The following is a 23,195-nucleotide window of genomic DNA, read 5'->3' as shown; positions in this document are numbered from 1 at the left end:
AAATGACAGGGTCCACTCCTGTTCCTCGGTCACAGGCCTCTGTGCCCTCCATCCCATCCCCCAGCACGGACGCCCAGGCCCTGGGAGTCAGCAGGGGTGTGCGGCGGGAGAGCTTTCGGACTCTGACAAGTGGGGGCCCCTCTGTGAGCTGGTGTCTCCCACGGCAAAATGCAAAGAATAAAACTTCTGCCACTCACGTGGCAGGATTGTGACAGGCGAACCACACACTGTGTGTGTGAAAATGCCTTATGTCTGTCGTAACTTGGTGGCTGTGTCCTGGCTGGGGTCAGTGGGGGTGGGGGCCCCTGGGTTATGCAGACACTGGTCTCGGGGGGCTGGGTGTGCGTGTGCGTGTGTCCCGCGCGTGACCCTCCTGAACCTAGCTGAGTGAGTCTGACCTGCCACACCAGGGGCTCAGAGTGAGGGCTGGAGACTTAAGCGACACCTCTCTCCAGACTTTCTTTCCTAAAGCGGAAACCCCCATTGGTCCCCATCTGCCCGCAGCGGGCAGCTCCCTGGAAGATCTCCCGGAGGCCGCAGCTGGCGGGCCCCCAGCATCTCCAGGTGACTAAGTGGGCAGGCCAGAGCGCATGGGGCTGGGTGACTCACGCTGGGGGCGCGGGGGCATGGCGAGGGCTGGTGGCCTGTGTGGGGGATGGGGGCAGCATGGGGCTCCCAGACTGGGCCCTGGTGGGGGGGGCGCGGGGGTTCCGGGCCCCCCTCCTCACCCTCTGAGAAGAGCCGGCTCTGGGAACCAGGAACCGGCTGGACGCGTTCCTTCCCAGCCTCCGGCCTCCGTCTAGTTTCACTTTCTCTTTGTTCCCCCTCCCACGAAGCTCCCTTTGAAGTGAGCGGGGCCTCGAGGGGCGGGTCCGGCCCGCGTCCTCCCCCTCCCCACCCGGGGGCGTGCACGCGGCTCGGGCTCCTGCCGGCTCTGGGCCGCACCTGTCCCGGCCAGGCCACCGGGCGGACCGGCTCGGCCGGTGTCATCCCCCCCTCGCCCCCCGCGGTGAGTCTGGGCGCCCGGGTCCCAGGCCCGACGGAGCGGGTGTGGTCGCGGGGCCCGGAGCGCGGAGCCCAGGTGCGCCCCGGCCGGGCGCTGGAGGCGGGGACGCCGGGCGGGGCCGGGAGGCCGGTGAGTCAGGGCCACCCCCGCGCGGGCGCGCCGAGCAGGTACCCGGGCCGCGGACGACCCGCCGCGCGACCCGCCGGCCCGGGAGCCGCCCGGCCCGGAAAAACCGGTCGGGCCAGCGCGGCGCGGTCGCATTCCGGCGGCGGGGGAGGGCGGCCGCATGGCTTAAAAGGCGCCGCGGCCGCACGGACGCAGCCGCTGGGCCACGCGTGGCGCGGGCCGAGGGGACGCGCAGCCGGGGCTCCGGGGCTCGCGGGACTCGGGGCGGAGCTGGGGCGGCGGGGCGCGGGGCGCGGGCAGGGCGGCGGGGCGGCCGGGCTTTCTCTCCGCAGCGCGGCGCACCGCGGACTTTCCCCGGCGCGCTGGGTGCAGTGGTTCTTAACAGTTCAACAGTTCTGTAGCGCAATTGTGAAATGTTTAGGACCACTAGACCCGGCGGGCCCGGCGGCGACAGCGACCGGAGCGACCCAGGCGCGGCCCGGGGACTGGGGCAGGGGCACGCCGGCGGGGAGGAGCCCAGCGCCCCGCTGCGTGCGCCCCGGGCCGGACTGAGCCCCGCGGGTTCCAGCGCCCGCACGCCGGGGGCCGGGGGCCGGGTCCGAAGGCCGGGGCGGGGGCCGGGGTGGGGACCGGGGCCGGGCGGCGCCGGGCGCTGGGAACCGCGGGGTGTGGACGCGCCGGCCGGCCCACGCTCCTGGCACGGGGCCGACCCCGTGAACCCGCGCCGAGCTCCTGCGCCCGTGGGCCTCACCCTTCTCGAAAGTTCGCCGAATTCCCACGGGGACCCGACGGCTGGCTGAAGGAGCGCGCCTGGCCCGGGGCTTCCCCGGAGCCGGGTTAGGGTGAGCGGGGCGGGCTCCCTGGGAGCTGGGGGGCCTGCGCCGCGGGAGCCTCGGCGTAGTCGACGGAGCGCAGAGGCCCCGAGGGTTGTGTGGTCCGAGGAAGGACTTGCGGGACAGAAACTCGGTGGGGAGGGAGTTGAGAGGCCACGTGCCAGGCAGGGGAGACACCGCAGAGCCGGGGAGGGGGGGGGTAGGGGGGTGCGGCCTGGGGTTCCATGGCCAGGTGGTGGGGGAGGTCCTGGGGCAGAGCCCTGGGCCGGGCACTGGGAAGGGCTGACCCCTTTATTCCCACCTCCCGCGGGGATGAGGCTGACTGGCTGGTCTGGACGCACCCTCTGGGGAGAAGAGGGCAGCGCCCCTGGGGTCCCTCCTTTCTCCCCCCAGCGCTGAGGGGAGCTACAGGGCAGGTGGGACGGTCTGGGTTTGAGGTCCACAGGCAATGCCCGGCTTGGTGGCCTTAGGCCAGTTGCCTGCTCTGGCGGAGCCCCACCTGTGTATGGGTGTGGGGGGGTTGACGTGAGGGCAGGAGCAGTAAGTGGGGGGGCTCTTGGCTGCAGGAGGCTGTGGGAGCCCCGGCTGCCTGATCCAAGGAGGAGGCTGTGTTCCTGGGAGGAGGTCCACCCTCTAGCCAGCACCTTCGGCTTTTGCCCCACAAACTGTTCTGGGGCCACCAAGCTCCGAGGAGCCCAGAGGCTCTCAGCAGCTGTGCTGCCCCCTGACCGCCACAGTCAATTGGGGACCCTTAATTCTACAGTGTTCTCCCTGGGCCGTCTGCTTAGCTCAAATGAGACGGGCTCCCTTGCTGAGGCTGGGGGTGGGGGCTGGGATGCGGTGCTCTCCATTCTGTGGCCCAAAATCATTTTGTACAGTGTGGGCGTTGACATTACAGAGTGATGAAAATAAATGTGTGTTCAAAGCTACACCGTGTCCAGGGCTGGCTGTCCTTTCTTCCCCAGACCTCACTGTGGCCCCTCTCTCTGCCTTCCGATCCCCGATCCCCGAGGAATGGAAGCGTGGATGGCTGTGGGTGGGGCCTGGGCCTCACGTTCAGCTTCGGCCCTGCCCCTGGCACTGTGGTCCCCCAGCAAGCCCCACTGCCGGCACCAACCCTCTCTTAGCAGGGAGGGACCTCTCTGGGACCCCGCCAACCCTCTCCCACCTCCCTGAGCTGGGCCCTGGGCCACACACCCTCCCTTGGGCTGAGAGCCGCTGCATCCCAGAGCCCGGCTGAGGAGTGCGTGGCTGCGCTCAGCCCCACCCTATGTGGGTCCCCCGGCAGGCAGGCGGCCACCTGTGTCTGGCGGGGGGTTCTGGCCATGGGCAGGGCCAAAGTTGGAGTGATGGAGGAACCTCTTCTGCTCCCCGATCCTGACTCAGACTGAGTCCCTAGGTCTGCGGCTTCAGATCCCAGCTCTGTGGCCCACCAGCAAGTGACCTTGGCCAGGCGCCCTGCCTCTCAGTGTTATCTCTTCCTCCTGCACAGAGGCGGGGGTGGTACCCAGCTCGCAGGACTTGCGGGAAAGCCCACGGGACGGTGCAGCCAGACTCCCCGGGGCGCTGATGCGGAACTGAGCCAGTGCTTACCCCGGGACTGGCATTCCCTCATGATGGGCGGGTTTGGAAGGGGCGGGGTCACAGGTGGCAACGAGCTGGGGTCTCACAGTTGCCCCCCTCGGTCCCTGAGGCCTCCAAGAACACAGGCAGCTCCTACTTTGAGTCTCTGTAGTCGTTCTCTTTAATAACGGAAGCCCAACATGTTAGCTGCACACACGGCCCCCCGGCGGTTTAGTGGGCAGCTCTGTCCAGGGCGAGGTGACAGATGAGGCAGCTGCCATTTCAGACTGGACCCTCTGCCCCCGCATCCTCTTTCTCTTTTCCTGGCAGAACCCAGCCTTGGGTCCCGAGCCTGCTCTGGCTACACAGAGGATGGCCATGGGGACAGCAGAGCCTCCCTGGACAATGCCCAGAGAACCATCCCAGTTTGTCTGGGACTTTCTGGGAGTCTCTTTTTTTTTTTTTTTTTTTTAAAGATTTTATTTATTTATTTGACAGAGAGAGATTACAAGTAGGCAGAGAGGCAGGTAGAGAGAGAAGGAGGAGGAAGCAGGCTCCCTGCTGAGCAGAGAGCCCGATGCGGGACTCGATCCCAGGACCCTGAGATCATGACCTGAGCCGAAGGCAGTGGCTTAACCCACTGAGCCACCCAGGCGCCCTTTTCTGGGAGTCTCTTGGTCTCAGGGAGACCCCCTGCCCCTGACAGCTGAGCAAGCTGTCACACAGGTGGTTGCTCTACCTGGGACCAGCTCGGGAGACACACCACCCTGCTCCTGGCACTGCTGACCAGCCTCTTTTCTGCAGAGGAATAAAGCCCTGTCTTGTTCAAGCCTTGGTTATTCTGGTGTCCGTCAAAGTAGCTAAACCAGTATTCTGAGTCAGTGGTGTTCAGGCTTCTCCGTGTGGCTAAATCGCCGGGAGGGCTAGGATGCGCCAAGGAGTCGGCATCCCTGCTGAGGTCAGAAGCCCGAGGTTGAGAACAACAGCCGTCCTAAGTAGGAGACCTCCTCAAGAGAAATGGGGTGGAAAAAGGGGAGACAGACCCTGAACCTGTAGCTTTTGGAGCTATCCCAGGCCACAACAGCCCCGGGGAGTGGGAGCCCCCAAGCAGAGCCTGCCTGTGAGTCCCAGCTCCTACCCCACAGGCCACCCGCTGGGGCTTAGACCAGCCCCCAAAGTGTGTCTAGCTGTGCAGCTCCTGAGGGCAGAGAAGGGGGAGGACAGATGGTGGCTTCTTACTTTCTCCGCACTCTCCGCGACTTGGCGAGGCCCACCGGAAACAGACCAGTCCCTGCGGCCATGGGCCTGGGTCTGGCTGCTGCAGGCTCACTGAGCATCCAGTGTGGGGTTGAGGGGCACACAGCCAGCCCTCCTGTCTTGGCGGGCCATCTTTCTCTTCATTTCTCCCCCTTTATAGGGATACAATTGATGTACGCCTTCAAAGTGTACAGTCTGACGACTTGGGACATGTGTGTACCCACGAAGCCCAACCCAGAGTCAAGGCAGTGGCACATCTGCCACTGATCAGGATTCATTCAGTCCCTTGTCATTCCCTCCTCCCTTCTCCACTTCCCTGTCCCCAGAGCTTGCTTTGTTGGGAGATACTTAATGCAAATTCAGTATCTCTAAGAGAAATCAGACTATTCCAGTTACCTGTTTCTGCCATCTGTGTCTTCCCAGGAATCTGTTTACTTAAGTTGTCAGTTTATGAACTTTTGAATGATACCCCATTATCATGCTTTTTTTTTTTAAAAGATTTTATTTATTTATTTCACAGAGAGAGATCACAAGTAGGCAGAGAGGCAGGCAGAGAGAGAGGAGGAAGCAGGCTCCCCGCTGAGCAGAAAGCCCGATGTGGGGCTCTATCCCAGTACTCTGAGATCACGACCTGAGCCGAAGGCAGAGGCTTTAACCCACTGAGCCACCCAGGCGGCCCCCCATTATCATCCTTTTAATACCTGTAGGGTCTGTGGCACTGCCTCCTCTCCCATTCCTAATATTGGTGCCTTGTGTTTTCTCTCTCTTATTCTGGTCGCCTTGGTTAGAGGTTTGTTTGTTCATTCATCCATGCATTCCTTCATTCACTGATCTTCTGAAAGAACCAGATTTAGGCTTGTTTGATTTCCTCTGTTATCTTTTGTATTCTATTTGATTTCCACTCTGATCTTGGTTTTTTCCCTTCTCCTCATCTTGGGTTTCTTTGCTCAGCTTTTCTACTTTCTTAAGATGGTGTGCATCAGGCCACTTGAACTTTGTTCATTGTTTATAGTATTTTGTTTTCTGTTTCACTTTGGATAATTTCTGTTTCTACCTAGACTCTGGCTTCTTCTTCTTCTTCTTTTAAAGATTTTATTTATTTATTTGATAGAGAGAGATCACAAGTAGGCAGAGAAGCAGGCAGAGAGAGAGGGGGAAGCAGGCTCCCTGCTGAGCAGAGAGCCCGACATGGGACTTGACCCCAGGACCCTGAGATCATGACCTGAGCCGAAGGCAGAGGCTTAACCCACTGAACCACCCAGGCAGCCTAGACTCTGGCTTCTTCTGCAGCGGCCAGTTTGCAATGAATTCCGTGAGTGTAATCTCCATCCTGGACATTATATTTTCCATCTGGGGAAGTTAGATTGGGTTCATTGTATAGTTTCATGGCTCTACTTAATGTATCTGAGCATTCTGGGATCTTCCTGAACATACTGGAATATAAATACAAAAATAGTTTTAATGTTCTCTTGTCTGTTAGTGTTAGCATCTGTGTCATTTCGGGATCTGCTTCTATAGATTGGTTTTTCTCTCTGTTGTGTGACTTTCTGCTTCTTTGTATGCCTTGTAATTTTTGATTGGTTGACACATTGTGAACTTTATATTGTTGCATGCTGCACAATTCTGTATCCTGTAAGTGTGTGTAAACTTTGTTCTGGGACATGGTGAAGCGGATTGTGTCTGATCCTGTTGACGACCCCTTTATTAGGATCTCTTAGGATCAGTTTCACCTTTATTCTAGGGTAAAGTTTTCCCCAGCAAGGAGTATGTACCCCTTGTCTTGTGAAGGCTGATTCCTTCTGATGGATGGGAGCACACACTGTTCCCAGCATGTATTTTTAAGATAAAATGGGAAAATATATGTAATGTAAAATTTACCGTTTTAACCATTTTAAAATGTCCTGTTTGGTAGCGTTAAGTACGTTCACAGTGCTGGGCCACCAGCTTCGATCTCAACGTTTCATCTTCCCAAACTAAAACTCCGCCCCATTAAACACTAACTCCCCTCTCTACTCAGTGTCTTTGTAGATGTGACGTGATGCTTCTAAGTACCTCATACAAAGGGAACCATACACTATTTGTCCTTTTGTGACTGGCTTATTTCACTTAGTATAGTGTCCTTAAGGTTCAAGCATGTTGCAACAGGTCTCAGAATTTCCTGTCCCCCCTTTTAGAGCTGGGCAATGTTCCATTGTATGGGTGGACCACAGTTTGCTTATCCCTTCACCCGACGATGGAAATTGGGGCTGCTTCCACCTTTTGGCTACAGTGAGCAATGCTGCTAAGGCCGTAGGTGTGCCTGTGCCTGTGTTAGCTCCTCGCATGGTTTGAAGCACCCACAGGCTTTCCCTCCTCTCCTTCCAGGTGGTCCCTCCTCCGGCCTTAGGTGGGAGCAGGGTTTGCTTTCCTCTGAGCATCAGTCCACACTCAGCTGAGGACTCATGGGGATGCCCTGGCAGATCCCCAGAGCCGCATTCTCTTCTCTGTGACACGCAGACCCGAGCGAGCTTGGCTTCTCCATGCTGACAACTGCGAACCTGTCTCTGTCCGGCCACCCCCGTGACCTCCTCCTGGGCGCGCCCTCCTGGGTCGCACCACCGGCTCCCTCTCTCCAGGCCGCAAGCTGGAGCGACGGCGGGGCTCCCCTCCTTTGTTGCCCTGCTCACACGACCACTTTCATCGCCTGGCGTCCAGCGTCTGTACACTGCTCTTTTGTATATTGGGCTCATTTTAAAGTTGTTTCTGGTGGGAGTAGGACTCTGATCCCTGTCACTCTGTCTTGCCCCAAGTGAAAGTTCCCCTTCTCCTTGTGGCCCAAGGACAGCAGTAGCTCAAGCCTCCACTTGTGGACCGCTGCTATGCTCCCAGCGCATTCCTTTCTAGGGGGCAGTTCTGGCTGTCCCCAAGGTGTGCCACAGTCTTTACATACTTCAGCCCCTCATTTGCCACTAGGCCACCTCCTGACATCGGGTCCTGGCTACCCCCAGGGGCTCAGCCGTACCACGTGCTCAGGGTGGCACCTGTGGTCCTCCGTCACCTCTGTCCAGGGGCAGCACCTCACACAGACACATGATCTCCCTGACGGCCTAGGGGCAGCAGAAGGGCCGCCCAAAGCGTCTGCCTTTGGGAGGGGCTCCCTGGTGGCCTCTCGACAGAGCCATCTCCGTCCCCTCCTAAGGAGCACTCTGGGTATCTTCTCTCCTGCCCTGAGACTCACCCACCAGCCTTCCCTGCGCTGCCGACGCAGCCTTACTGGAAGCCGCCCCAGGCAGGAACGGGGTCTTGGGAATGACACCCCGTGGCCAAGGCACCACTTGCTCATGCATTTTGCGAAGTCGGGCTTATTTCGTCTTTCTCCCTGTTTTACACTAGTGTATGTGTGGATTTGATTTTCCCTTGGAGCCACTTTGGCTCGGACCGACAGCATGGCGATGGGTCCAGGTCGGTCGCTGTCCTTGTAATTCCCGCTGGGGTTTTCTCTGCGATTATTCGGAAGTATATTTTTCCTTTTATCTACCTTTCTGAATTAAACAAATCATTTTTTGAAAACTGAAATATAAACACATATATAATTTAAGACGTCAAACGGTAATTATGAGGCTTGTGGAGAAACACAGGAGCCTCCTGCATTCTGTTTTCCCGCCCCGTGCTGGCGTACTGTGTTCACCGCGATTGTACTCTGATGTGTTCTGCTTCCGCTTCTGGATTTTTTGAAAAAATAATTACCTCATTTAAAAAATTTGCATAGTTTTCTATGTAATTGTGAGTAACTCCATGCTCTTTGATGTTTAAACCTTTGAAGTTTAAACGTTTCCTAATGTGTTCAAATACAGTAAATAATTTATATTCTTCTTTCCTTCCCTCCCTCCCTTGCTCATTCCCCGAGGGCCTCCCCTTAATGTGTTCTGAGCACCGGCTCCCCTCTGCACCCCACGGGACCTACTGACGCCCTTAACCTCCTGTCACCACTGCTCCGAGATGTCCTTTGTCCCCTTCTGGGTTGGGGGCCCATTTCCTTCCTCTCACAGCCTCTCCTTCCTTGGTTCAGATCCTTGTCTGGGGGGAGTCTGTCTGCCGGGAACTTTGAGAAAGGGAAAAAAATCAAAAGGTCAAGTTGTGTGTCTTTATGGTGCTTTCCTGCTGGGTGACGGGCCGGGCCAGGCCAGGCCAGGCCAGGTCCCGCGTTGCCGGTAAAGAGGCGTTTCCCTCCGAGGGCCGCAGTCTCCCAGCTTCCCGGAGGTTCCTGCTGGGACGGCCTCCGATGCCGACATGCTTCTGGCTGGACGTGTGACTCCTGCCCCTGCCTGCCTTGATTGTGCCAGGCATGGGAGATCCCTAGTCCTCAGTTCTGGCATTATTGTCTGTTTGTTTTTTTTGAATTATTATTTCCTCACTCCGACTTTGTCTGTTCTCTCGTCCTATTATTCGGACTTCGCACTCGTGGCTTGAATCCTGTCCTGTTTCCCTCCTCCTCGTCTCTTTCCTCTGCTTTCCGTGAGATCTTCTGGACTTTGGCCTCCAACCCTTCTCTGGAGTTTTATTGCTGTTGCTGTGTTTTTGTTTTCCAAGTGCTTCCTCACCGTTCTCTGGATCTTGTCTGTGCTTAAGTTCTGGGCTCCAGGCCGGATACCCTCTCCTCTTCCCCTGCCCACCGCATCCCACCCCCTGCAGCCATGGCAACCAGGGTCAGTGGTGCAGGGGCCCCAGGTCTGGAGGGAGGGAGTGGCTCCCTCAGCGCCCCCCCCCAATCATTCAGTTCACGCTGTTCTTGCCAGTGCTGTGCACTCTTGCTAAAACTATGACACACATGCACGCGGGCACACCCAGAGAGCTTACATTCATGAGGCCGCCTTTGTGCCCAGCCTGGATCCCAGAGCTGTGCTGCACCTTGCCCCTCCCCTGGAGAGGTGTTGGCAGTGTTTTGGATGAGCTCCTGGGGGGCCGTGAGGCCCATTCTGGCCTGCATTTTCCAGGACTCCCACCCCCACGTGGACCTCCGCCCGTCATTGCCTGTGCCTGGAGGGAGAGAGAGCAAGAACACCAGGGGAGAAGGGAGTCAGCGGTGTGGGACAGGCGGGCTGAAGGTGTGGGGTGCGGTGGGAGGAACCCAGGAGGCCCCGAGAGGAGGCTGGTGAGGCCACAGGACGTCTTAGCGCACTCCTCACCCTCAGGGGTCTAGCGCAGGCCCCTGCCTCTCTCAGGCCTCAGTTTCTCTATCTGCATAAGTATCTTCGTTCGGTTCTTGGTGTTGATTTGAAATTTCAAAACAGGTGATGTCTTACTTTTCCTTCCACCAGAGACTGTGGCCAAGATGCGCCACCTGCTGGCCTCAGGCGGCAGTGCCCGGTCCTAGAGATGGTGGTGTGGCTCCCCAGGACTGCCTGTTCTGTGACCCGGGGAGCCTGGGGTCCGGGGAGGCGGGCGTCTGCTTCTGCTACCTGTCACTGCTTGGCCTGAGCAGGGCTCTGGGTGCCCAGACACGAGTCTAATTCCTGCTTTGCAGGGGCACGGGCACACGGCCGGTGCAGCGGGAGTATCAGGGCTTGGAGACGGGAGCTGTCTGGGGCTGGGAGCTTTCCTGGAAGGGAGGGCATCTGATGCGACCTGAAGGCGCAGTTGGCCAGCCCTGCGGGAGAAGTCCAGATGGAAAGGACAGAGCTGCAGGGTTTGGCTCCTGGGGGCGTAAGAGTAGGAGGGAGAGGGGCTGAGCTGGGAGAGGAGGAGGTCCAAGCTGGCTGAGGGACAGCCATTTCTGGCTCAGATTTCTACTAGGGCCGGGAGCCCTGGCAGGCTGGGTGGGAGGGCCAGGGCTCTATTGTCACAGTGAGGGCACTGGTTGTGGGCTTTGGGGGCCACTTGGTGCTGCCTTGGGAAGGCCCAGATCAGGAATGCTTCCATCTGGGCCTGAAAGTGTCGTCAGGGTCGTCACCCTGGCTGAGCTGGAGGGGCCTGCTGGGTGGGCCTGGTCAAGTCATCCTAGGGATAGTGGGGTGGGGGGAGGAGGAGTCAGTATGGGGCAGCGAGGAGGGGGGCAGAGATCCCAACCGGGGGTCTGGGGGGCTGGGCCAAGGTGAGGGATGGGGAGACAGGAGGCTTTCTGCAATGGGAAATCACGTGGGAACTGGCCACAAACACTGTACCCCGGATTCACTCATGCCTTTATTTCTTCAACAGATGTCAAGAGGTGTGCCAGGGACGTGGGGGACCGTTGATATTCTAATGGGGCTGATGGACAGTGAACAAGACAGAGAGGAAACAGTTGTACTAATTCACCATGGGAGCTAAGGAGGAAAACGGTGAGCAGGAGGGCCGGGAGGTGTTGGGAGGGGCTGGAGTTGCAGGTGTGGTGGGCAGGGAAGGCTTTGCTGAGGGACCTACCCAAAGACTCCTGAAGCAGGAGAGAGAGAGCCCTGAGTCTGTGTGGGGAGCAGCACGCCTGCAGTCACCCCAGCATCGGTGGGCCCTGAGTTTAGGAGCAGTGAGGAGGTCGGTGAGGGCTTGCGGGACACAAGGACTCACAGGGAAAGAGGTGGGAAGTCGGGCTTTTGAGCAGAGAGGTGGTGTGATCTCACCCACCTTCTTAAAGGCTCCCCTGTGGGGGCTGCTGCAGGATAGGATGTTGGCAGACACAGGCGGTGGGAAGTGGGGTTTGACTCTGGACATGCTGCCAAAGTAGCGGGGACTGGAGGTCCTGGTGCACAGGACGTGGGGGCGGTGAGGGCAATCGGGAGTCAAGGCCGACTCTAGGTTGATTGCATCCAGCGAATGAGCAGATGAATGATGGAGAACCCCTCCCCCGCAGCGGGTCCCCCTTCCTGGAGCCCACCCCCACCCAGCGGAGGCAGGGCCGCTCCGTCCCTCTGCGGGCGCTGGCCAAGGTGCTGAAGCCGTAGCGCCTGCTGCGGTCTGAGTGCCCTGGGGCTGAGGCCCCTCCTGGCCTCGGGGTGCCAGGCAGGGGCGGGCACACAGCAGGAGGGGCAGTGGGACTGGCACAGTGAGGGTCCCTGTTCTTCCGAGAGCCGGCCGGACTGCCAGTTTCCCTCTCTACCTGACAGACCCTGATCCTGCGGAACACTGTGGGGCTGACCGCCTTGGGCTCCTGCATCTGCCCCCCACCCTGGGAGCTCCCCGGTGAGGGCCCCGTCCATTCGGCGTCTCCACAGCGGCACTCCAGAGGCCACGTAGGCCAGGCCCTGGGGGCGAAGGGGGCAAAGAGGCAGCAGGACAGAAGGGTTCTTGATCATGGAGGCCTGGCCTGGGACAAATTCTGGCCGGTTTCTTTACCACTCGGTGCCTATTCCCTCGCTTCGAAACAGGGATCCCAAGAAGACGGTCGAGGGCGTCACGCAGAGTGTGGTCCACAGCTGATGCCAGCAGAGCGGACTGCCTTCCCCCCAGTGCGCAGCGCCCCGAAGGAGGGCTGGACCAAGTGGCCTTCTTCTCCCAACCCGAAGGTGCCCTCAGGGCTGAGGGGCTTCCCTCATGGACACTACTGGGCGGTCGTCCCTGGCTGCTCTCCTGGGCCATCCTTCCTCCACTGCAGATGCCAGCCCAGCCTCCGCAGGGGTGCCGAGGGGACCCTGGAAGCGTGGGAGAGTCCCGAGGCCCCCTTGAGATGAGGGGGAATTTTCCTTCTCTCCCCCTCTTGGAGGAGATGAGTGCATCTCTAGGGCGCACCCTCAGATCATCTGACCTCAGGCCCTCTGACGCTTCCCTGTCTCTTTATTAGATACTCACAGCCACGGTTACGGTCCCTCAGGAGGTAAAACCACGCGAAGGGACGTGATGGGTAAGTGTAAGCTTCTCCCTGCCTGCACCATCTCCTCTTCTCGGAGGCAATGACTCTTCCCCAAAGGGTCCAGGCCCTTAGTGGCAGAAATCTCTAGAAAGATAAACCCGCCCCTGCCCTACAGTGTGTCTGGGGCTTCTTTCTAAGGGCTCTGGGTTTTGATTTGCGTGCGCTGTCACGGTGGGTCAAGTGTTAGGCTTTGGGTCCAGTTTTCCTCCAGATGAAAAGGACAGAACCGCAGAGACCGCTGGTTCTCCCGAGGGCACCGTGGGGCGCGTCAGGGTGCCAGGGGCTGCCCAGCCCTCCCATTGCTGACCGAGAGGACTGGCCCCTTCTTTTCAAGCCTGCCGTGGGGTTGAGCTGGAGGCCGCCACAGCGCGTTGGGCCCAGGAGGGACTAGTCTGTGAGTAGAGGGGGCAGGAAGGACTCCTACTGTCCCTGCAGTCCTGGGGAGATGCTGGTATGCTGGGCTCAGGGCTCCCCACACCTGATGCCGGAATCTGGCCACGCCAGGCCAGTGTCCTCCTGACTCCCTGACATAGATCGGAAGCTGAGTCCAGCAATTAATCCCATCAGAAGTCTGCGCGATTGCAGGGGGTTTTCTGTTTTGCTCCCTTGGCCTAGATTTCCCCGGGGACAGTTCTGACCCGTGCCTCGTGCTTGGTAAATTAAACGTTAAAAAAAAATCTACACGATGACTTTAATCAATCCGCTGAGATGGCGGGCAGCCTCCTCCCAGAAGAGCTGGGTCCACTGGAGGGACCCCACCCCCAGGCTTGGGGTCTTAGAAGGGGGGGCAGGACAGTTCTCCCCAGTGCCTGCCTCCGGGGGGAGGGGAGAAGGTGGGAGGTCCCCAGGGTGGCCTGTTGGAGCTCAGTGCCCCCTAAATCCAGACTTTAGGAACCCAGAGGAGGGGGCCAGAGATGGGGAGCTGGAGGGGCGGGACTCAGGCCCCTCTTACAGCTTGTCCTGATCTCTGTCCCAGGCCCACGGTGGCGATGGGGGTGGAGAGGGGACAGCTCCTCCTGGGGTGTCTCCCCTGACCTGAAGCCTGGGTTGGGGCAGGGTGCTGGCTGTCGCTGGCCTTGTGACCCGCAGATAAGGTGTTGACCATGTGTCTGTTGGGTGCAGTCAGGTGGAAACTGTCTCCTTCAGCGGCCATCTATGGGGGTCAGGGGAGTAACCTGGGGAGCACCAGGGTCTCCTGGGCCACAGGGAATTTGGGGGGGTGGGAAGAGTCCATGGTCCTTCCATGGGGCCGAGGGGATGGCCTGGCTGGCCCAATGATAGCACCTTAGCCAAGCTGTTGGGTCCTTCCATCTGCATAGCAGGGCTTCTGGAAGGGCCAGCATGCTAACCCCCAGCCCCGACTGCTCTCCAATCTTTTCCCCGTGGGTGCTTACCTTCCAGGTCCTGTTCAAGGCCCACCCTCCTAGCACCATTCTGGACATCGCCTCCCCTTAACACTTGAAGACCTTCCCCAGGGACCCAGGTAATGTAGGCAACCTTGTCTGTCTGCCCAATGCCCCCCACCCCCAAGCAGGTGTCCCGCTGACCCCTTCTGTCCGCTCCTCCTGGGGACCGCACACAATAGGAGCCACACATGGCTTGGTGTTGTTATCTGGGCAGAACTACCCCTGATCCATTCCCAGCTCCGACCATAATTTGGCCTGGCCAGGCGACCAGCAAGAATCTTCCAGCCCATGGGGAGTCACCGGAGCGGCCAGAGGGGTCTGGTAGGGGCAGAGAAGCTGCTCGTGGTGGCGGAATTGGCGTTCTGTCCACAGGCCGAGGCTGGGGCTTGGGATGTGGGCTTCTGTGCAGCCACCCTAGACAGGGGCGTTCCGGGGCATGGCCAGAGTGGGGGGCGCAAAGCCGCTGGGCTCCCTACGCGTCTCCAGGGACTGAGACTCCCCGGGACGGACTCGAGAGGGGAAGAGCGGAGACATGTCCCCTGTCCACAGAGGTTTCCGGAAGTCCTGCTCAGCGCCGCCTCCCCCAGCCCTGAGCTCCCGGGCCAGGCACCTGGCAGGGGCCCACGAGGCAGGGAGTGAGGCCCCAGGCCGGGTCCTGGTCCCCCGCCGTCCTCCGCCGCACAGCAACTGGGCTTACGGTTCCCTGCGCCCCTCCTCCTCCTCCGGCCCGCACCGCCCGGCGTCTGGCTCGTCTGCCCGGCGGAGGGGGCGCTGTCGGCGCGGGCGGGCGGGGCCGGAGCGCGGGGGCGCGCGGCGCGGCGGGAGCGCGGGGGCCGCGGGCGCGGACCGCGGAGGACTGGGGGCCTGGCGGGCGGCCCTGCGCGGTGCGGGGCGCGGCGGCGGCGGCGGCGGGCGCGCGTCCAGTGAGCGCGCGAGCGGGGAGGCGGTGGCGGCGGTGGCGGCGGGAGGAGCTCCCGGCCGCTCTTCGCGCTCCGCTCCCCGCGCTCCGCTCCTCCATGGCGCTGCCCGGGCCGCCCGAGCCGGCCCGCGGCGCGCCCCGCAAGGCGCCCAGCCTGCTGGAGATGGGGGCGCTCTGTCTGGACTCGGAGATCATCCTGGGCTTCACCAGCCACCTCCTGCGGCGGCGAGCCAAGGTGAGGGCCGAGCGGCGGGACCCGCGGGCGGCAGAGGCGCTGTCCCGCCACTTTGCCGTGCGCGGCCCCCGCGGCCGAGGAGGCGGCGCCGGGAAGGAGGCAGCAGGTCCGGCGGCGTCCCGCAGGCCGCGCTAGGCACCCGCGGCCACTCTTTCCCTGTCAGCGCTGCCCGCGTCTCCCTCTCCCCCGAGGCTGTGTTGCGGAGCCGAGGCGGTCAGCTGGCACGGAGAGAGCAGCGCGGGGACTCCGGTCCCACTGCGCGCCTTGCCGGGGGCCAGGGGTCTCGCGGCAGACCCGGGGTCCCCGAGGTGACTGCAGGTCCTGCGTGCACCTGCGGGTTCTGCCCGGCTGTGTGCGGGCTCCCGGAGCGCGGGTGTGGGGTGTGCGTACGTGTGCTTCCCCGAGCGCGGCGGTGGCGCCTACCCGCCGAAGTTGCCGGCGAGACCGGCCCCGGGGGGCGTCGGCAACAGGGCGTTTCTGCGGGCGCCTGTGTGGGGTGTGTGCGTGGCTCAGAGCCGCACGCCTCGGGCCCGTGTGTGTGCGCGCGCGTGTGTCCCAGACTAACTGAAGGGCGGGGACCGGTGCTGTCTGAAGGCGATGCGGCGCGGGACGGCCCCGCGGCACCCAGACGCGGACGGGGCTGACGCCCGTTTTCCCCCCACGGCCGAGACGAGATAGGACACGGCCCGAGCTTCCGGGCCCCGGCTGGGGCCGGGGGGAAAGGCGCTGGAGGCAGTGGGACTGCGGAGACAGAGTGGGGAGCCCCTGCCCACTTTATTCCCCGCACCCCATCACTGGCGGACCAGAAGTGACTCGGAAAGCAGGGCGGGAAGGTGTTACGAGCCACTGTTCATTTTGGGGGAGTGCGTGCGTGGACGGGGAGAACATTCCAAGTAAAAGGGTGCGGGGCAAGACGTAATTGGGGGGCGCAGGCCAGTCAAGGAGCAGTCCGAACTGCGTGAGGGTTTGCCTGCGCGGGGAGCCGCGGGCCGGGGTCTCCGACCGGACCACCGCCCGCCCGCGGCCCCTTCTCTGGCTGGGCCCTTCCTGGGCCCCGGACCGTCTTGCCGGACTCGCGGCGCCGGGTCTCCCCGGAGCCGCGGGACGGAGAGCGCGGCGGGCGGCAGGGGGCGCTCGCGCCACGGGAAGCTCGCGGCCGCGCCCTGCGAGCGGGACCCGGGCAGTCGGGCTGACCCGGAGCCTGGACCCGGAGCGGCCTGCGCCTCGGGGAGCGGCGCCTCTTCGGGCCGGGCTGGAGCGGGAGCAACCGGTCGCCGAGAAGGGGGGCGACCTCTCAGCCGGAGACAAACAGGCAATTAATTCCGGAGCTAAGTCCCATCTGCCAGGCCGGCGACAACAGGTCCCCCGCGCATCCCCCGGGCCCGCCGCGCCGCCGCCTCCGGCCTCCCGGGCGCGCAGCGCGCACACCCACTTTCCTGCACACGCGAGGCTGCCCCGTACGCGTGCCCCTCGCAGACTCGCCGAGAAGCAGACTCGGACGCAGGCCCTGCACGCTCCGAGGCGCACCCCGCGGAACGAGCACCTACGTGCGATTGTTAGACCCCAAGGGTGGTCCGCGACCCGCGGAGCGCGCGGGATTTGCGGGGAAAAGCGAGGGGGAGTCGGGGTCGGGGTTCAGCTCCTTCCTCGTCCTCCCTAGCTGTGTGACCTTGGGCAAGCCCTTTCTCTCTGCGGCCTCAGTGTCCTCGCGCGTAAAGTGAGGCGCGGGTTGGTGCGTCCCCGGGGACGCGCGGACCCCACCGTCCCGGGAGAGGAGCAGGGAAGCGCATGCGCGCCAGTGCGCCGGCGATCTCCCGGAGGCCCTCCTGCGCCCCTCCCTCCGGCTGGGACTCGCCTAACAGGTTGGGGTCCTGGGAGTGGGAGGGGCCGCGTGTCGAGGAGGGCCCCCTCCCCCACGCGCCGCCGAGCGCCGGGCTTGGGCGGGGCGGGCCGGCCTTCCCGGAGCCCGGCTCCCCCGGCCCCGCCCCCGGAGCCCCGCCCCCACCCTGCCCCGCCCTCGCCTCCCTGGCACTCCCGCCGCCGCCGCCGCCGCGCGCTCTCCCGCACTCGCCGGCGCCGCCAACTTCGGAGCGGCCGGCCGGACCATGGGGGCTCCCCCGGGCCGGATCACGTAGCCGCGGCGACCCCGAGAGCCCGCGCCGCCCGAAGCGCCCGCGCGGCCCTTCCCGCGCGCAGGCCATGGGCGGCCGCGGCTCCCCCCTGTGCGCGGCAGCACCCGCGGTACGCGCGGCCGGGCCACGAGAGGGAGGCGGCGGCGGACGCCCCGAGCCGGAGTCCCGGACGCCGAGGATGCTCGCTCGCGGGGTGCAATGCGCCCCCTGGGGGCCGCGCCTGGAGCGGAGCGGGGGGGGCGCCGGGCCTCCTGCTGGGAGGGACCCCGATCCCGACCTCGCGGCTGCGCGCGGAGGGTGGGCGGCCGGCTGGCGGCCCGCGCTCCGAACTTTGCCGAGTGCCGCACTCTGCGTCCCGGACGCGCTGCGTCCTGCAGTCCGCGGTGCTGGGTCCCGGGGCGGCGCTGCTCGGGGGCCCAGGCTCACGTCCCCTTCTGCCCCCACCCCCGCAGGTGGCCGAGGGCGGCCCGGCCCGCGAGCCGCTGCAGCTGCTGGAGGTGTCCTCCCGCAAGAGGCTGCCCTACGGGCCCGAGCAGGACCCATGCGGCAGCCGCCCTGCGCCCGAGGGCGCCGGTGCGGGCGCCGAGCAGGGCCACTCGGCGGGCGGAGGGGGCTGGTGCCGCCACTGCCACACGAAGCTCGCCGAGCTCAAGCGACAGGCGTGGAAGCTGGTCAGCGGGCCCGGGACGCCCCTCCGGGTAAGTGGACCTTCCTCGGACCGTCTTCTCCCGGGCTGCCACTTGGGAGACCCAGGGTCCCGGAGGGAGCGACGTTCCACCGAGCGTTTTTCGGCTAGTTCTGCGCCCTGGGCCTCGGTTTCCCCTTCTGTGACACGCTGTGCGTGAGTTGCAGCAGTTCTAAGAGGCTCTGCGATGGGATCGGAGGGGGGCTGGGCGGCCGTTTCTCCCCGGAGCCACAGATGTCCCACAGCTGGAATCCCAGTCTGTGTCTGGGAGGGGGAAGGGAGACCGGGATGGCGTGGACTCCACCCTGGGCGGGACGGCTCCTGCCCTGCCAGCAGCAAGAGGTTACTCCGCGCGTTGTTGCCCTTGGGGCTCCTGGGCCCCCAGCCAGGTGTCTGGAAATTGCACACCTGGGGCCAGAGGGCTTGGAGGACCAGAGTGGGGGCTGCCACTGTGAGGGGGGCCCTGCCTTCCCCCTTTCCCTGGGTCGTGGATAAGAATTGTGTGTGGGACACAGCCTGGGGCTTTGCCACCTTAGGTGGTGGCCACCCATTTGGGAACAGAGGGGCTGGGCCCCAACAGCCAAGGTGTTTGCGGGTGAAGGGGGCTCTGCCAGATTCTCCAGCCAATGGGTTCGCCCTGGTGTTGGAAGGAGCTGGGACCATTGTTCAAGGAACAATGAGCCCTGGAAGTTTGCAAAGCCTGGGAAGGTGGGGGTCTCCAGAGGAAGCCCTTCCCGCCGGACCTTCAGTCGTTGAAAGCCTTCTTGGGAAGTCTGCATAATCCCCATTGAAGCTAAATATAGTTCTCCCAGCCGGCGCCGCGGGATGGGGCAGGAGCCGGGGTTCCAGGGGGTCCCACGGTGTTCCTGTCTTGGGCAGGGGCGGGGAAGGGGGCGAGTCTGGTTTCTATGGCCTGGAGGGGGGGGACCTGCGGCCTGCCCCCGGTGGGGGAGGGGGCTGCACCCTCCAGATCTGCTGCTCCGAGTGGGGTGCAGCCTTCCCAAGCTCTGTGCCCCCAGATGGCCTGAATCTGGTTGAGAGGCAGCACAGGACCCACAGGCTCCCATGAGAGGGTGTGGGACAGACTTCCTGGGGGCCTGTCAGAGCTCCCGGGCCGTCTTATTACCCAGTAGGGGAAACAGGCCCCGGAGAGGAGGGGCTTCAGGGACTGAGCTGGGTTTTGCGGGTGGTGCTGGGCGCGAGGCCAGCTGGTTTTGGGGAGTGGGGTCCTGGTGGGGAGAGCCCCTCATGGGGCCGGGGGCGGGGCTCTGTGGTCTCCTCCTGCCCACACCGATCAGGCCTCCTGACCACCGAGTGCTCTCCTGCACCTGCACCTGCCCGAGCCTATTATGAGTTCGGCAGTACCCCTAGGTGCCAGGTGGGGGCTCACCCCATTTCCTGGCTGCCCCTCGTACCCAGCAGCATGCTCACCCAGCAGACGGGGTCCCGTGCTTTGTTCCTGGTCTGCAGCCCCTCCCCTGCTGCGTTTCCTCCTTTGTCAGATGGGTGTAGCCTCCTGGGGCCCTTCTGGGAGTGGGATCCAACCTGGAGGGTGCTTTGCCCAAGCATTATTCATTGTTTTCCCTGTGAGGGTCGAAGCAGATCTTGGGGGGCTCGAGGCCCTAGGGCTGAGCCACCCAAGCCAAGAGACATAGGGGTTTGGGCCCGAGACCCTGGGATCTTGGTAGGTGTCACTGACCTGGGCAACCCAGGCTTTCCCCGGCGTCCTGGCTGACTCTCAGCCTGGTCCACTTGCCTCAGAACTTCCTTCAGGGAGTCTGCGAGGTGTGCTCTGGGGCACGTGCAGGGACCTGCTTCTGCTTTTGGTTAGGGAGGTAGCTGGGGGGGACCTGTGTGTGACCGGCTTTGGGTGAGCCCGGTGCTCCTTCGAGCCTGGCCCACGTCCAGGAGCCCTAGGCTCTGTTCTGAGGCCAGCACGGCACTGGAGCACGGAGTTGGTGCTCTAGGATTTTCCGTAGGGCTGTTCCTGGTGTTTGTCATGCAGAGATGAATTTCATAAGGGCGGCACTTCAGACTCCGGGCGGGGGGGTGGGGGAGGCTTGCTGGGCTCCCGTGGTGGGGCTGGAGCCAGACCCCACCCTGGCTATTGGAGGTGCTCCCCTTAGGGGTTCCGGCTTGATCTCAGGAGGAGAGGGAGGCTTGCGAGGGTAGAGGGACAGTGGATGTTAGCTAGCCCCAGGTCACCCCATCCTGTGCCCCTGGAGTCCCGGCCAGGGCTCTGTCCAGCTGGCTCCTTGCCCTCCCTCTTTACTGGCAGACAGCTGTCTGCTCTGGGACCTGGGGCAGGTTTGTGGAGCCCCGGGACCGTGTTTGTACCCATTTCATGGGCAGGTAGAGCAGTAGAGCAGTGCCCGCACATGGCTGCTCCAACAGCCCAGCCCTCACTGCTTTGCTTGGGTGTGGGCTCGAGGGTCATTCTGTGCCTGGGTCTTGGCCCCCCTGGGGTCGAGTGGGGGCAGTTGGAACCCTGCGCAGGCTTTAGGTGGCCTGCCTCTCCCTTGCCTCTGTCCTCTCTTCAATCTGTGCCTGCCTCAGTTTCCCCATGGGGGAAGTGAGAGTGACCGTGGTCCCCAACGAGGGAGGTCTTCTGTGGGGAGTGGATAACACTGTGCCCTGATGCTGCTGGAGGTCACGGGCAGGGAACGTGCTCTGCCTGCCCAAGTGTAACCTGGGAGGGTGTCCTACCCGTGCCTGGAGGGGCAGTGGGCCTGGGTGTGGAGAGACACCCAGACGGGGGCCTTCAGGCTGGACAGCCCCCGCTGATCCCCGCCCCCCCCCAACCCGCCGCCCCAGTGTGCCCTCCTCTTCTCTTACCAGGTTCCCCAGGCCTTGTGTTCAGGTGACCTTCAGGACCCTTCCATGGCCTGGAGCCATGGCCTCTGGACTGTTCCCCAACCTCCCGGGGCCCTGCCCACTGTGGGCCTTGCTACAGACACCCTTCTCCTCCCCGGAGCCCCAGTGTCCCCAGACCACCCTGCCAGTTCCCTGCTCTGAGCTCCCTGTGCCCCCTCTGCAGGGGGCCCTGCCTCTGAAAAGTTGGCTAGGGGCTTGGGACACCTCCCTTGATGGGACAAAAGCCGGCTTTCCTCTTCCGCACACCTGAGTGCCCCCCTGCCGAGCGCTGGCCCCTCTGTCCTTCTCATTCCCCCAGAACCCCAGGCCCTGGCCTTGCCCATTCTGTGTCCTCGCCCATTAAGGTTCCTCCAGGTTCCTGCAGACCCTGTCAGCGTCCCTTCCAGTTCAGTGCCCGATGCCTGCCCCGCCCCAGCTCCCACCCTCAGGGCCCCCAGAGGGGCCTTGCTGAACTGTGGACCTATTAGCCGGGGTCTCTGGCCGGTCCCAGTCCTGCTAGCCTGGCCTGGCCTGGCCTGGCCTGGCCCTGTCAGGCCGAGGCTCACCGGGAGGTGCACCCTTGCCTGAAGGGTCAAGGCAGGTCACCTCTGCCTGAAAGCCCCATCCTCTCTCCCTCCCACAGTGGTCTGTCTCAGATGCTGCTTTTGCAGACCCCTGGCCCTCGTCCTGTCCACGCTCTGTCGGCAGACCCCCACCCCAGTCTCCAGCATCCCTGGTACTGGTACCCACGCGGCTGACCGTGGTGGGGACACTCAGACGCGCTGGCCGGCTTCGCTCAGTACACAGCTCCCGCTGCTTCTCCGTGGTCATGAGCCCCCACCTACCCCGTAAGCTTCCCCTTCCCCCATCTCTGGGAGGCCACCACTGTTGCCTCCTGACCTGGTCCTTTCTCAGCTCCTTTACACCCCTTGACCACTGTGTGACTTCTGTGTCCTCTGTGCTGGCCCGAGGCCGGGAGCTCTGTCAGGGCAGGCATGGGGTCCAGGTAACCCGGAGGCGTTTGTTGAATGACTAAGTGACCAGGCTTTTCCTCCCTCACCCCTGCGGATTTCAGCTGGATTCCTGCCTTCCCCTCCCCCACCCCGGTGACAGCCCCCCCGTGGAGGATGGCGACCCTTACCCTCCTTGGTGTAGCGGAGGCCCGGATCCTGCTTCCCCCCGCCATCAGATGGGCCATGAGACGGGTCCTGCGGAGGTGGTGGCTCTCCCAGAGACCTGGGATGTTTGCCGTGTCATTACTGCTGCTGAACGGATTAGCGCCCCTGGGGGAGGCAGGGATCAATTCTCATTCAGCCCTTGCAGGCTCTTCCTCACCCCGGCAGGGGTCTCCTCATCTTAGGCCCCCCTCCCCCCCGTGGGCTCCAGGACCACTGCTGCTGGTCCCTGACTGCTCTAGCAGCCCCCAGGCGTTGGCTTTGCACTGAGCTGGACCCCAAGTCTGAAGGCTCCTGGGGAGGGGCACCGGCTCCCCTCCTAACCTAACCAGGCTCCTACGGCTGGTGTCCTGGAGACCCTCCTGCTTGTCTCTGTGGTTCCAGGGGAGGGGGCGGCACTTCTGCCAGCTCAGCATTCCCCTGTCACTCCCCCCTCCAGGAAGCCTTCCAGGCTCTGTCCATGGCCTTCAGCTCTGCTTGCACTGACATGCAAGAGTGGGGTCCTGGGTCTGCTGTCCCAACTGGCCTCTGGTCCCGGGAGAGCAGGGGCAGAGCCTGCCTGGTGTGGGACATTTGCTGCCTGCTCTGGGTCCCTGAACCCCTGTTCTGTGCACTGTTTCGAGCCTGGCCTGAGCTCTGCCGGTTTCTGGGACCGCCTCTGAGCCAGGGCTGCCCTGTCTGCCGTGGGGCTCCACAGACCGGGACTCTGGCATGCGCAGTGTGCCCCGGAGCAGCCGGGGAGGTGTTCGAGGGGACGGGAGCTCCCTGTGGCTGCTGGCTGTGCAGTCTCCCAGCTGGCAGGGGGACTCGGCTGGGAAGGGATCCGTCTGTGGGGCTCGGAGGCTCCCAGGCCACTGCAGGGGACCAAGCCTGGGCAGGGTGAAGAGCTGGCCGGGTGTGGGCCCTGCAGTCCCAGCCCTCATGCCTCTCGGGAGGGAGTTTGCTTGAGGGGCTCTGGGTACACTCGGAGGTAGGGCTGAGCCAGGGGTGTGTGTGGTGGTGACCGGCCTCGCTGCCTGTCTGTGGAGAGGAGCAGGGTCAGGGAGGGCTGAGTCCCTTGCTCCCCCTGGGTTAAAAGGGGGGGGTTCCCTTTTGGTGTCATGTTTTGTGGCTGGGGGACCCCCATGGGGCTATGTGCAGGGTCCTTGGCCCTCCGTGGGAGAGGCTTCTTGGCCTCATCTGGTCTGGTCTTGGACCCGTCCCCCAA

General features: G+C 63.1%; 1 protein-coding gene and 1 long non-coding RNA gene across 3 annotated transcripts in view; both read left to right on the top strand.

Annotated features, from left to right (window-relative positions):
* Window positions 1-922: 922 nt before the first annotated feature.
* On the top strand, window positions 923-12,961 carry LOC122893546. The gene is made up of 6 exons (XR_006381649.1): window positions 923-1,009; window positions 10,960-11,081; window positions 11,841-11,916; window positions 12,102-12,239; window positions 12,515-12,574; window positions 12,918-12,961. It is a non-coding gene; the product is annotated as an uncharacterized LOC122893546 (long non-coding RNA).
* Window positions 12,962-17,730: 4,769 nt separating this feature from the next.
* KIF26A (kinesin family member 26A) overlaps window positions 17,731-23,195 on the top strand; it is a 36,486-nt gene continuing 31,021 nt past the window's right edge. Inside the window, exon 1 of one of the 2 annotated variants that reach the window (XM_044230609.1) lies at window positions 17,731-17,973. The gene's annotated coding sequence lies outside the window, so the exon portion shown is untranslated. The remainder of the gene's footprint in view (window positions 17,974-23,195) is intronic. The other variant, XM_044230608.1, reaches the window with a different exon arrangement.

Source organism: Neovison vison, chromosome 13, assembly GCF_020171115.1.
Source record: "Neovison vison isolate M4711 chromosome 13, ASM_NN_V1, whole genome shotgun sequence".
Taxonomy (NCBI): Eukaryota; Metazoa; Chordata; class Mammalia; order Carnivora; family Mustelidae; genus Neogale; species Neogale vison.
Note: the sequence above shows the minus strand (reverse complement) of the source record. Positions and strands in the feature narration are given on the sequence as shown.